Source organism: Vipera ursinii (genome assembly GCF_947247035.1).
Source record: "Vipera ursinii genome assembly, chromosome: 6".
NCBI lineage: Eukaryota > Metazoa > Chordata > Lepidosauria > Squamata > Viperidae > Vipera > Vipera ursinii.
Genome location: NC_139515.1, coordinates 71,056,175 through 71,068,713, shown reverse-complemented (window position 1 = coordinate 71,068,713; position 12,539 = coordinate 71,056,175).

The following is a 12,539-nucleotide window of genomic DNA, read 5'->3' as shown; positions in this document are numbered from 1 at the left end:
CTGGCACATATCAAGCTGAATGTAAACCAATTACAACCAACACAAACCAAACCAATTACAAACAAATTGTACTCAGACTTCCATGTCTTCGGTGCCTTTCAAATATGTGAAAATGGATTTTCCAGAATTTCTTGGCCAGTTTCAACAATGATATGAATTGTAGAGTTGAAATCCAAATGTCTGGAAGATAACCAGGTCGAGGAACACTCTTGTTGTCCTCTGATGATGGTCATTTTTTGTAATGCCAAGATGGCAGTAGGATTGATCAAACTCTGGGTGAGACACCATATCATTGGTCAATGATGTTTAGCACCTGATCTAGCAGTAAATTTATAAAGAGATGTGGGCAAACCAGTTTAAGTTTCATCCATTTCACTTTCACATTCCATCTCACTGTTTACTTCCACTATTGCTCCTTTTCAAGTAAAAGCACTATCATCCGCTGATACACAGTTCAAAGCAAACAGAAAGCAAGGTTCTTTTTAAAAACCATCCTTTCAAAAATATCTTTGAAAAACATGTCTTTTTTTTCTTAGCATTTACACCATTAGAATTGCCAAATTTCTTTCTGAGTGCAAAAACTCTTGTGAAAACATATTGCATTTTAAATTGTACTTCAGACTTTCCTCTAGTATAATTTAAAATATTGATTATTGTTTTAATATGCATGGATGTGCACAAATATATATTCATATTTGCATTGCTGAATTTTTATTTGTGTTCTGGTAGTGCATGCTGTTGTTTTCTTTTTGAATAAGTCAATGCTTATATAAGTCCTGAATTCATTTTAAGCATAAACTTGTTCACACATATCACTCATCGGCTGAATGAGTTTCTCTCATATATTTTTATACACATTTTCTCCTGAAAAAATGCACACATTAAAATGCATTATTTTAATGACAAGAACAGCATGAAAATAGTTTTAGAAGTGTGAAAACCAGTGAATAACAAATTTCTGAAAAACATATTAATCTTGGAAGTTGGCATATCTGCCCTTTCATATTAGAACGAACAGAGATGGCATTCTGAAGCATCTTTGATATCAAAAGGAAGAAGAATCTCTTTTCTGCTTTCACACTAACAAAAGAAAGAAGCCACAAAGCACAAAATGAAGTACTTTCTTCAAGGCACTTTTTCCATGCAGCAAAACAGGCTTTGCCTGATCATTTTACTGTCTGAAGTGCCAAACAAAATCTTCCCCATAAGCCTTATAAACTATTCTCATATAGTCAAATCTTACTTCAACACTAAGGAACTATCTCAGAGTTACAAGGAAGGCTGTATTGTATAGCCAACATAGCTTGCTTTCTGCCATGTGATATCAGCTTCCTGAAGTAGCCATCACACTCTGCTTAATCTCAGGGCTGGCCTTGGAAATTATAGTATTTAAGAACGTTATCTGGGAATTAAAATAAGAAAAACATCTTATGAAACCCTATGAGGGAGCTCATGCCACAACAAACAAAAGATACAATGAGACCATTTAATATTTAGTGGGTATCACAATGCCAAAAATTCACTTTGATCTATCTGTAATTCCTTTTATTTTTCTACAGCTGCCTGTGAACAAAAGAATTTTTAAAAGACTTTTTGTCTTGCTGGTAACTGATTGATTACTTTTTCTGCTGAAATAGATGTTGTTTTGTTTTGTTGTATACTTAAACTTTCCTCAGATCCACTAAAAGATGATGCATGCCAGCTAATATAAATTCATGCATTTGACAATTGATATTTCTGTTGCTGATTTGTACATTTTTGTTTCAGCCCAAATGTGATTTTTCCCCTCCTGCACAGGAAACTCCATTCTAACAGGATTTAAGCTGGCACTTTTGTTATTAAATGCTTAACTGCTGGCAAACATTTGATCCAGTGGAAGACGCTAGCAACGATTGAGCTTTGTGTAGTAGGCTATAATGTCCAACCTTGGCAACTTTTAGACCTGTGAACTTCAGCTCCCAGAATCCCTCAAGCCAACATGGCTGGCTGGGAAATTCTGTGAAATGAAGTCCACAGGTATGAAAGATGCCAACATTGGACATCCCTGCTATAATGACTCTGTTATATTATTAAGTACTTTGGAGGAAACAGCTGAACTGACATGAGTCCGAAGAGTGATGATAAGAGATGCTTTTTAAGGGAAACTTATGAAATGATACAGAATCCTAGGCAGTCAACATTACAGGAAGGAAGGAAGGAAGGAAGGAAGGAAGGAAGGAAGGAAGGAAGGAAGGGATTTCCTTCATCATGTTTTGCCTAAATCTTTAATTTAATGTCAGTGAGATAATATCCAACTGGATCCCAGCCCTATGAACTTGGGAGCATCCACACTGGCATACCTTGCACATTTCTGAGCCTGTTATGCTACTTTGTAGTTCAGCTTCCTTTATGATTGACATTCCTATTTTTAGCTAAAGAAAGGAACAGGAAACTCAAGGTTGTCAAATCCTTTCTTGTTCCCAAATCAATTCAGTGATTGCTGATACTTGTTGTTGGCTGGGACATCCAGGGCACTGAAGAGTAGAAAGCTAGAGGAATCAACCAGTTTTATTTCGTAGACCTGGCACTAGGATTGCCTGCAGAGTCAGACCATGGTAAAAAATGTCAAGGCACTGATGATGTGCATGCCGCAGTTCAGATGTGACTGTCACATTGTGACTTCCATCGTTTGTGAGCCCCATTGGGGTTGTCATGCAAAAAATAGGCCAATTATAATGGCACACAAGGCACTGGGTTGGTGATTTGCAATAAACATGCCTATCTTGAGTGCAACGCCTTTTTCATTCTCAGTCTTCCCCTGCCCTCCCCCGATAGAATGGGAATTATAATGGCTTAAATGTTGGGATTATTAGAGGGAATAAAAGATAACCAAGAGCTGCTAGCATGCCCATGGGATAGGATGAACTATAAAGAAATAATCAAACACAAGGGTTAAAACACACAACATGGTTTCCTTTTATTTAATTGTTTAATCAGTTTACATTCCACAACTGACAGTTTACTTTTTCATTTTTTCCATAAACAAATTGCTTAATTACCAGACAATATTGTAAATCAATGGAGTTACATAATGTCCTGCGAATTCAAAAAGAAAAACAAAAAAAGCAAGATGCAGCCAGTTTCGTTTACTTTTCCACCCACCTAACCCCCATCAAGCCCTGTAATACTCAGCATTCTTTTCCATTTATTTTTCTTCTTTTTCTCTTTCCAGGAAAAATCTTGAAATACTGCATGTCTTCCCCAAATCCAAATGTCCTTGTACATTCCTGGAATCCTCTCTATTGCTTTAATAAACAAAAAGCTTCCAGATGGATCTTTGTGGGACCAAGAACTGAAAGCCAAACAAGGGCTTTGCTGCATACAACTATCATTGTTATACCCAATAATGTGATGCACTAAGATGGAGCTTTAGCTGTAAAAAGATCAAGCAACACAGTTATCCACATCATATCAGAACAAGAATCAAACATACTAATTCATGTTATTTTTTATTTTTATTTTTTTAGCACCAAAAGCCATTTTGGCTACTTGCATTTCATGAAGCCAGAAAAGATGCATTACAGTCCAACCAACAGGGTTTACTCAAGGAATATTACTCTGACCTCTGCTATGAATGCTGAAGTTAAAGGCAAACTAGGAAAGAATTGAATAACAGACCTGACTTGGAGAAAGGAGTGGGATGTGTGTATGTGTGTGTGGGGGGGGAAGGGATGGTCAACACTGTTTTGAGCTTTGCTATCCATAATTGATTCCTTTATTAGCTCAGAGTTTCATTCAGTGATGCATTTAAGAAACACAACTGAAAAAGAATGTTTGTTGTCATTTAAAGTTAACAGAGTTCACTGACCATATACATGTTCCAGGAGGTTGGCAACCAGCAATGCTCATATCCATAGCAAAACAAAGTTTGTCTTGGTGGAAACTTCTATATAACTGGTGGTCTTTACTTATCTTTGTAAGTTGCAAAGTGTTTAGCATTTATAAAAGAAATTAACACACTTGGAAGTGATTTGTGATAGATACAGCATCTATCTTTTAAATATTTTGGCATTTTCCAAACGTGAATAATCAGTGGTAACCGTGAAGTCACCACTAAACTGATGGGATTCAGATTTATCAACATTTTAGACCATGAAATCATTGTCAGAATCCTGCACTTCCATTTTGAATGTGCTAAATCAAGATAGTGTTTCTGATGAGCTTAACACACATGGTACATATTGAATGGTCCCAATCATGTGAAAAGGTCCTAAATATTAGATTAGCTTGTGTTTCCAGCCATGATGGGTATTAATTTCCACAAGTAACAGCCTTTGGCTGGGTAATATGGGAGAGGCCCAAATTATATGAAAGGGTTAACTTCCTGACAACTCTTGGAAATGCAAAGTACCATCTCAGTTCTCAAAACATCAAATATGACTATCCTATGACATGACAGATATATGCATTTTGCATTCACTGAGGTTGCAGATATGCTGGGACTTTGAATCTTACAACCAAGGGTCTTACAACAAGAAGGCAAACTGAGGGGAAGTTTAAGATGAAACATTGACATTTCTTTGTCTGCAGTTTGACACACTGCTCTTATTGGTCTATGTTAAAGTAGTAAATTCACATATGTCCATGTGTGCATGTACATGTATGTGGGGGATGCACATGAGAGCCAGAATGATTGTGTAGAATTTTGTTGCCAAAAGGTTGTTGTCTGATTTGGAGATTTTTATATGCAGAACACCAATGATTTTTTGCAAAAGTATTCATGTATGCATTCTAAAAATATCCAAGAATAGTTTGACCATATAACTTGCAAACTTTCTCTTAAAGTTTATCTAATAGCAATCACAGTCTTATTCATTCACATCTACATTGCAAGGAGTCCAAGAACAGGTTCACTGTGTACTGTGCTATTTGGGTCAGTTCAGCTATGGATACTCAAGCATTCTTCCAAAAAGTGAGAACTTTTTAGAGATAAGTCTGCATCTCACATCAACTTATTTAGAAACAGGATGAGTGGGAGTATGTCTAAGACTGAAAAAATGGATATAAGATCTGAGAGCAAGCGGGAGATTTTTAGAGAATAGAATGGATCAATTGACAATCCACTCTACTCAAAATTAGTGCATCTTATGTTCTGAGGTATGAAGAAAATCTAGTCTGTAAATTATATTGTTCCATTTCTCATAAGGTGAATCCTAGATGCCAACAAATGAGGATATTTTAACTTTCTTGTTTCTTTTGTAACAAGCTTCCTCAAGCATGCCATCTTATCTATAACTCATTTTCAAGCACAGATCAAAACTTAACTCCTTCTTTCCCTTTGATTATATATAGATATTCTTTTAAAATTCTGAAAGGTTAGATAGTTGTCTCTGATTTTTGACATATTTTGTGACAGGGAAGTTCATAAACTTTACATGCTTTTAATGTTCTTCAAATTAGAAGTTGAGGGTCACCATATTTCAACAATGGTGCCTCAAATTACCATTTTTTAAAAAACAAAACAAAACCACGAATTAATCCTCAAAACCCCAGTTCTATTTGTTACGCTTCCACAATATAAAACATTAAGGGCACATTCCTATTTTTACACAGAATTAAGGCAACTGAATTCAGTAGCACTGACTTCCAGTTAAATGTGCATAATTAGGATAATTAACACATCATTAACTCACAGGAGAGTTAATGTGAATTGTAGTCCCACCTTAAATTTGAAAGCTGGCTGGGTGATCTTGGGCCAATCATTCTCTCTCAATCCAACTCACCTTATAAAGTTGCTGTGGTGGGAAAAATAAGAGGAGGAAGGAGTATTATGTATATTCCCTCCTTGAATTACCGATAAAGTAATAAAGGCAGGTGAAAAATAAATAAATAAATAAATAAATTGCGTGGACTGTTTTGTCTGATAGATTTGGATTCCCCACAGTTTTTGGCACTGTCAAAACCTTTGCAATAGTTGCTTTTGTTAGTTCAGACATATCGTAAGTAGCTGATGCTATTTTGGGGGCCCTTAGGCTATCATTGTCCTTATTTGTAGATGTTCTTTAACTTTTGAAGATTATGTTTGCCATTCTACAAACAAGACAGTGTGTTGACCTTGAACTTCTTTACTTGGATCGTGCCCCACTGAATCAAAAGTGACTTAGTTTAGTAGACAGCTAAGACAGTATTATTTTTAAAGAACAGAATCTTGATGGGCTGTTATAGGGAAATAAATGACTCAGTTAAGAAGCCAAATTTGATCCAGTGAAGACATGGATTCTACAGGGGCACATCTCATATTTTTTCTTACAAAATATGTAATGAAATTTTTGAGATGTAGGAAATAAATGTGAAAAAAATATTTTCAACTGAAGTATTGGAAGTTACTTTGATGTGAAGTATTCATTCAAAGAATCTGTAAAACAAATATTGAGAATTGTTCACTGAGAAAAGGCAAGTGGACAACATCCTATATACAAAATGTGAGTTTCCAAACTCACATATCTAATGACTGAATTGTACTCCATCTAATATATTTTTGGAAAATGATGGTGGTTACAGTATGTCCAAATAAACACGAAATCAAGAAAAGGCTACTTGAATTGCATAGTAGTTAAGGGAGAACTGGATGCAACCCAGAACTCATCTATGCTCCATTAAGTATAATTTAATCATGATGCACAGGGTAAGTTGTAAGTTCAGCAACAGCAACCACTGTAGCAAATTAGGCTGCTGAAATGTGTGTGTTGCACCATTTTTTAAAATGATCCTGCTTGTTAAAACCAACATATCTAGGGGAAGAACTCTAGTTTTACACATGTGTTACTAACTAGACTCCAAATCAGAGTAGTTCAGAAAAAATTTCAGTTCCGCCAAAACTATAAACTCAGCCTTAGGTCATTTAGTGCAACTTGGAGAGACACCTCATGTTATGGTTCCTTCGGTATTTTAATTTAAAATTAAAATTGGTCATTTAAACTTATGACATTTCCCTAACAGAATAATATAGAAACCACAGAGACAAATGACAGGAAGAATAAGGGCAGATTAAGTATGGCATATTTCTAAGATTCTCCCCATGAGACAACCATATGTTTTCACGTTTCTTATATTAACGGAGCAGGGACTTACTCAAGAAGTGTGATTACTGGAGACAAAGGACTAGATCAGCAGTTGACTTATCCTTCAATAGTATTGACAGAACCACCTCACATTAAATTAGCAATCAAGTTCAGATGACACAGAGCCAAGTGCACGAAACACAAAACTCTGTTCTGTAATAAAGGACTGCCATTTCTTTCCTCTCCTTATCACCCAAATTTGTTTCCTGAGATAGGGTTAATAGCAAGGCCAGACTGGCTGCTATGCTTGAAGATGACACAATTGGAGTACTAGAAGCCTTGCCCTTCCTGGAATGTGAGCATTTGGTTTTCAGTTAGTAATTAAATTAGTTGTTATTATTAACTGAAAATCACAGCAGTGGCCTTCTATGAAAGGAGAGAAACATAAACCATGTTGTAAAAGCATGTTGTAAAAACTTTCATTTGCTGCTGCTTCAGCAGCACCATAAGGTCACTTGCTGAGGAGATAAACAAGGACAAAACTCTTTTGGCAAATGTGCATCTTGACCAAGGACAATGAAGCTGATGACAGATACTCAAGAGCAAAAGATAGTTGGAATTGCTGCTAGGAGACTTGTATGGAAAGAAGGTGTTGGAAAGAACCACTTCAACCTCTCTTTCTGACTTTCTCCCCATTAACTTTTATAACATTGACTTTATTATGACACACAGACCTTACAAGGCTTTCAGAGACAAGGGTTGGTTTTTTTTTCCTGTTGACAGCAATACATGCAAACAGTTTGCTTAGAACCAGTGACTTCTACAGTAAGAGGAACAACAATGGAGGCGCCAATATTCCTGATCCTCTTGTCTCACTGACAAAGAGGAAGAATCAGTGAGACAGTTTTAGGATGCTTCATCTGTTGAATTCATTTCAAGACTGGACCCCTTCCCTTCCCCTCCCCTTCCCTCCCCTACATATTTTTTGTACATATTTTTACAGGCATTTGAATTTAAAAAAACCAGTCACATCTGGAAAGTACTGATATAAAAATGAAACTTATAGAACAAGCTTTTTTTCCCTATTTATATAAAGCATTTCATGAGAGAATGAAAGAAAGGAGACAGAGATAGAGGTATTAAAATAAAAAAAGTAGAGAGGAAAGACTTGGAAATCGTGCCTGCGATCCATAGGGCCTCCAAAATTTGGATAACTGCAAGGGAAAACTTTTAGAACTTACACATTGTCTTTTGATGGATCTGCAAGAGAGGAAATATGATTCTTCCTAATGAACTTGAGAGATATGCATTCTGTTCATGAAAAACAATTGTAGTTGAGAGCTGCTGCATACCAAGATGCAACCTTGTAGAACTTAAAAGATCAGGGATTTGAGCTGGAGAGGCGAGAATAGCAAGATGGACTACCAACTGAAATGATATTTGGAAATTCTGGGAGTCTCAGCACATTTGGAGGGATAAAAAAATTGAATGGTTGAGTTAGGTATTCAGGGGCAACAATATTGATGAGAAATTAATAGAGTTTTTAAATTATAAACTGTTGATACAAGAGCCTATAATCTTTTTTGACAACTGATCTCACTTGTAATTTTAACAGCATGCTTTGGGAACTTTCTCAGTACAACTACTGTGGTGGGCACAGTTAATCACAAAACACTGATTTACTACCATTAATTCTGACTTCCCAGGAATTTCTGTATAATAGATGAGCTTACTTTTTCATCTGGATGGGTAGGCTCATTTCCAAACATTGAGTTGCAGTCTCTTAGCATTTTTATTTTCTATGGAATGGCTTTGGGATCAATGTCAGACACAGAGGCTTTGTTGGGAATACCGATTATATTTGAAAATGGTAGTTCCTTTATAGAATGCTACCTATCCTACTTTTGGTAACAAAAAGATTACTAGTAAACTAAAACTATGAAGAATGGGGTTCATGGTGCCAAGGAAAATGTCAATGAGACATTTGTAGCCCCAAGGCCTTTAGGAGATTTACACATGGTCTCTAAGAGAAACTGTTATCCACCCATAACCACACAAGATTAACTGATCTGTGAAGTGGTAAAAACTTTTATTCAGTTAGAAGCAGATTGCAAAATCTTTGCATGATCAATGTGACTAAAATATTGAGTGATTTACCAAATGGTCACTTGAAATGCCTGTAACCTCCATGAACCTCTAATCATCTGTAATGGTTAACAGTGAAGTGATGATTTTCATCCCACTAGTACCAGCCCTAAAAAGAGCATAAATAGCCAATTGTCTTTGGAAGCAGATGTTAGGGATTGCCGAGTGTGCAACAATAACAGTTTCTCAATGATCACTTTCTCTTGAATGATAGAACTATGCACTCTATATTAACCTGCTATTCTCAGAAGTAGGGGTGCATGTTGGTTCATGGCCCATGTAAAGTTCAGATATTATTCTGACCGATTTTTCTATATAGAAAGAAGTAAAGGTGCCACCTTGCCCTGCTTTTGGTAACAAAATATTTTGGGACAGCCATCAACCTCATCCTACCTGATCAAGGTTAAATCAATTCATCTACAAAATGACTAATATGTACTCTATGGTAAGTTACCATTATAGTAAGTTACCACTATGGTAAACAATTGGAGATATTCATCAGCAGTTCAAAGTAAGGTCTAACTGCACTATGAAATAAGGCCATATAGAATAGGAATCTCACACAGACATCTCAACACTCTCACTAAACTACAGTTCCCAAATGGCTTTGGGAGAAGCAATAACAAATTGGCATAAATCTGATTAAAATTTTGTAGCATAGATTCAGATTTACTATGAGATCCTTAAAATGAACCTGTAGTGTAATACAGTATAGAATGTACACTATACATCCCAAAGATTTCAGGTTCATGTTACAGTGTTATTTTCGTCACCCCCTTTTTCCTTCACCCCCAAGTTATGACTAAGATAAAGGAAGGAGGCCATTTTGATTTCATTGTAAAGTATTTCCCCAAAGAAACCAAGGGAAGTCATAGATTCATCATTAAACACATTCAGCCAAACAGTAATATTCTATAAGATCATCTGAATAGTTTGAAATTCTTCAAAAATTACATATATACATCTACATACAAGTATGCACATATACAAGTACACCAGTGACTTTCACTTAATTTCATGGTGACATGTCAATTAAAATATATTTTCATCAGAGTTGCCTTTAGCAGGGTATCAGACTAGGTACAGACCAAATGCAGCATTTAATAGAAGCATCTGCTGGGCTACTCATATGTTCATACAGTGTAGGAAACAATTATGCAAACACAAAGCAGAAAGCCTTAAACCTAGAGCCCCTGCTTAGGAAAAATGTGTGGAGGGAAAGGTGAAAGAGGACAGCTTTGTGACTTCTTAAGATCAGAAGTGACAACTTTGCTTTAAAAAAAACTATTTTACTTCTTTCTTTTCTTTGTTGAGGTTCATAATTCATGGTAGCATCGTCAACAATACCTTTGCCACGTTTTCCCATCTCTAAGCTAAGATTTTATATTAGCTGCCTGAAACTCTTAACTTCAATGTGTTTCACAGGTTGAACCCAAGCAGCCACAGATAAGCACAACTGAATTCATGGGACTGTATTTTCACTGATTTTAATATTGAATGTTAGGGTATGTATTGCAGCTCCTGTGAAGCGGAAGTTTTATGCAGTTGCAATGAGAGCCCCTACTTCTTAAATATTTAGCATAACCATAGTGTATATAATTGGTATTGCAAACCATATACAAGATCTCAGAAATCACTCCACCTATTTAATTTTTTTAAAACCTAGATTAAGATTTGCTGAATCATTATTTTATCAGTTATTAAATGCCAGAGATAGATTATTCTACTGCACTATTATAAGAGTTTACTCAGAGTAGTGGTGATCATCATCGTAATTACTGGAGGTGCCAGCCTTCTGGGAAAGAAATGGTGAACAGAAAACAGCTTCACTAAAAACAACCACAATAGAATGAAGAGTCAGCAAATAGACTGAATCTTGGTAATTCCTCTCTGGACAAGGAGAGGATATGAGATAACTCAAAACTGCTCCAGACAGTTAGTCCTTGTAAGGAGTGATCTCTGGTGGGTTTAGAGCTCTGGGAGATGATGGAAATGAGCCATCTTATTTATTCAAAAGGACACTGGGTTCACATATTTCTTTTTCCAATCACTTTTGGAAATTGCTTTTTAGCTGTTTTTCCACTATTAGGAACATTTGGACTGATACATCGTATTGCACTGGTGAATTTCCTTCAGTCCTCAGTGCAACAAATTTTAAATACAAGTTTAAAAACTTAAAAAAATATTTTTTTTAATTAACAGCAAAAAAGTGATTAGAACTTTGATTTGCAAAGTTATAAATGGACTATGGGGCTATATTGATTTCAAATGAGTTTTTAGAATTAATGATAAGAATTCTTGTGGGAAATTGCTTTTGTTTTGAATTCTCTTAAAATATATATATATATATACAAGATGAGATTTTGAAGGTTGGACACTAGAGGGAACAGAATTTAAGATTACAATTAAAGGAGAAGAATACTTAAATTTGACAAAAACAGAATGAAGCAAAATATTTTAACATTGGACATGCGGAAGGATAGTTTTGAACAATCAACCCAGAAGTTAATTTTAAGAGCATCTGCTTCTATAGACAGACTGTGTTTAATATATATCATGGAAGAGTTTTAGGACATTATTTGAAGTGACTAAAGAACAAGATTTTTAAAGTAAAAAGAAGAAATATAAAGTTGGTTTATTTGATCAAGGTTAAAATAGATCTGTTCTTATCTCTGGTAACCCTTAATGGTTTTTGCAGATAAGGACTGAAACAATGGATTTTTAAGGATTTTTTTAAACATAGGAGATGAGATTTGGAAAGAAGGGGTAATTTACTGTATTTTAAGAGAAAGTGATAAATTATTAAAATTGTTTATACTTGCTGTAATGAAGGGGAAAGTCATTTCATTATATATTTCTCTTCTTTTTCTTTACTATATCCTTCTTTTTATTTCTTATTTATCTTTTCACTCTTTTCCTTTTTCCACTATTTTTGATTTTTATTCTTTTTTTTAGTTTGCTTTAGTTTTTATTTTTAATTTGCTAATAAAATTATTTTTAAAAATACTGGTGGTGCATTATGCCCCATCAATTGAACCAAAAGGACTTTTGTCAACTTTCCTCTGAATTTTTCATGAAAATGCTTTTTATCAGAAAGAAATTTTATACTTCCTGTGCTGCTGTGCCAAAGATAGCAAGACCACTTTACGTACGGTGCCCTATATTGAGGAGTGTTCTGTCCCAATAATTTTTTTGGGCCTGGTGGGTGTCCTGATGTTTTGCTCTGATGACCTGCAAGACATTGCCATCTGCTGTACTGCACATCAATGGCTGACATTCTGAGGAATCATTATTCCTTATGCCTTGATAGGTTTAGTCTTTAAAGTGCCACAAGACTCATATTTCACATTGTGG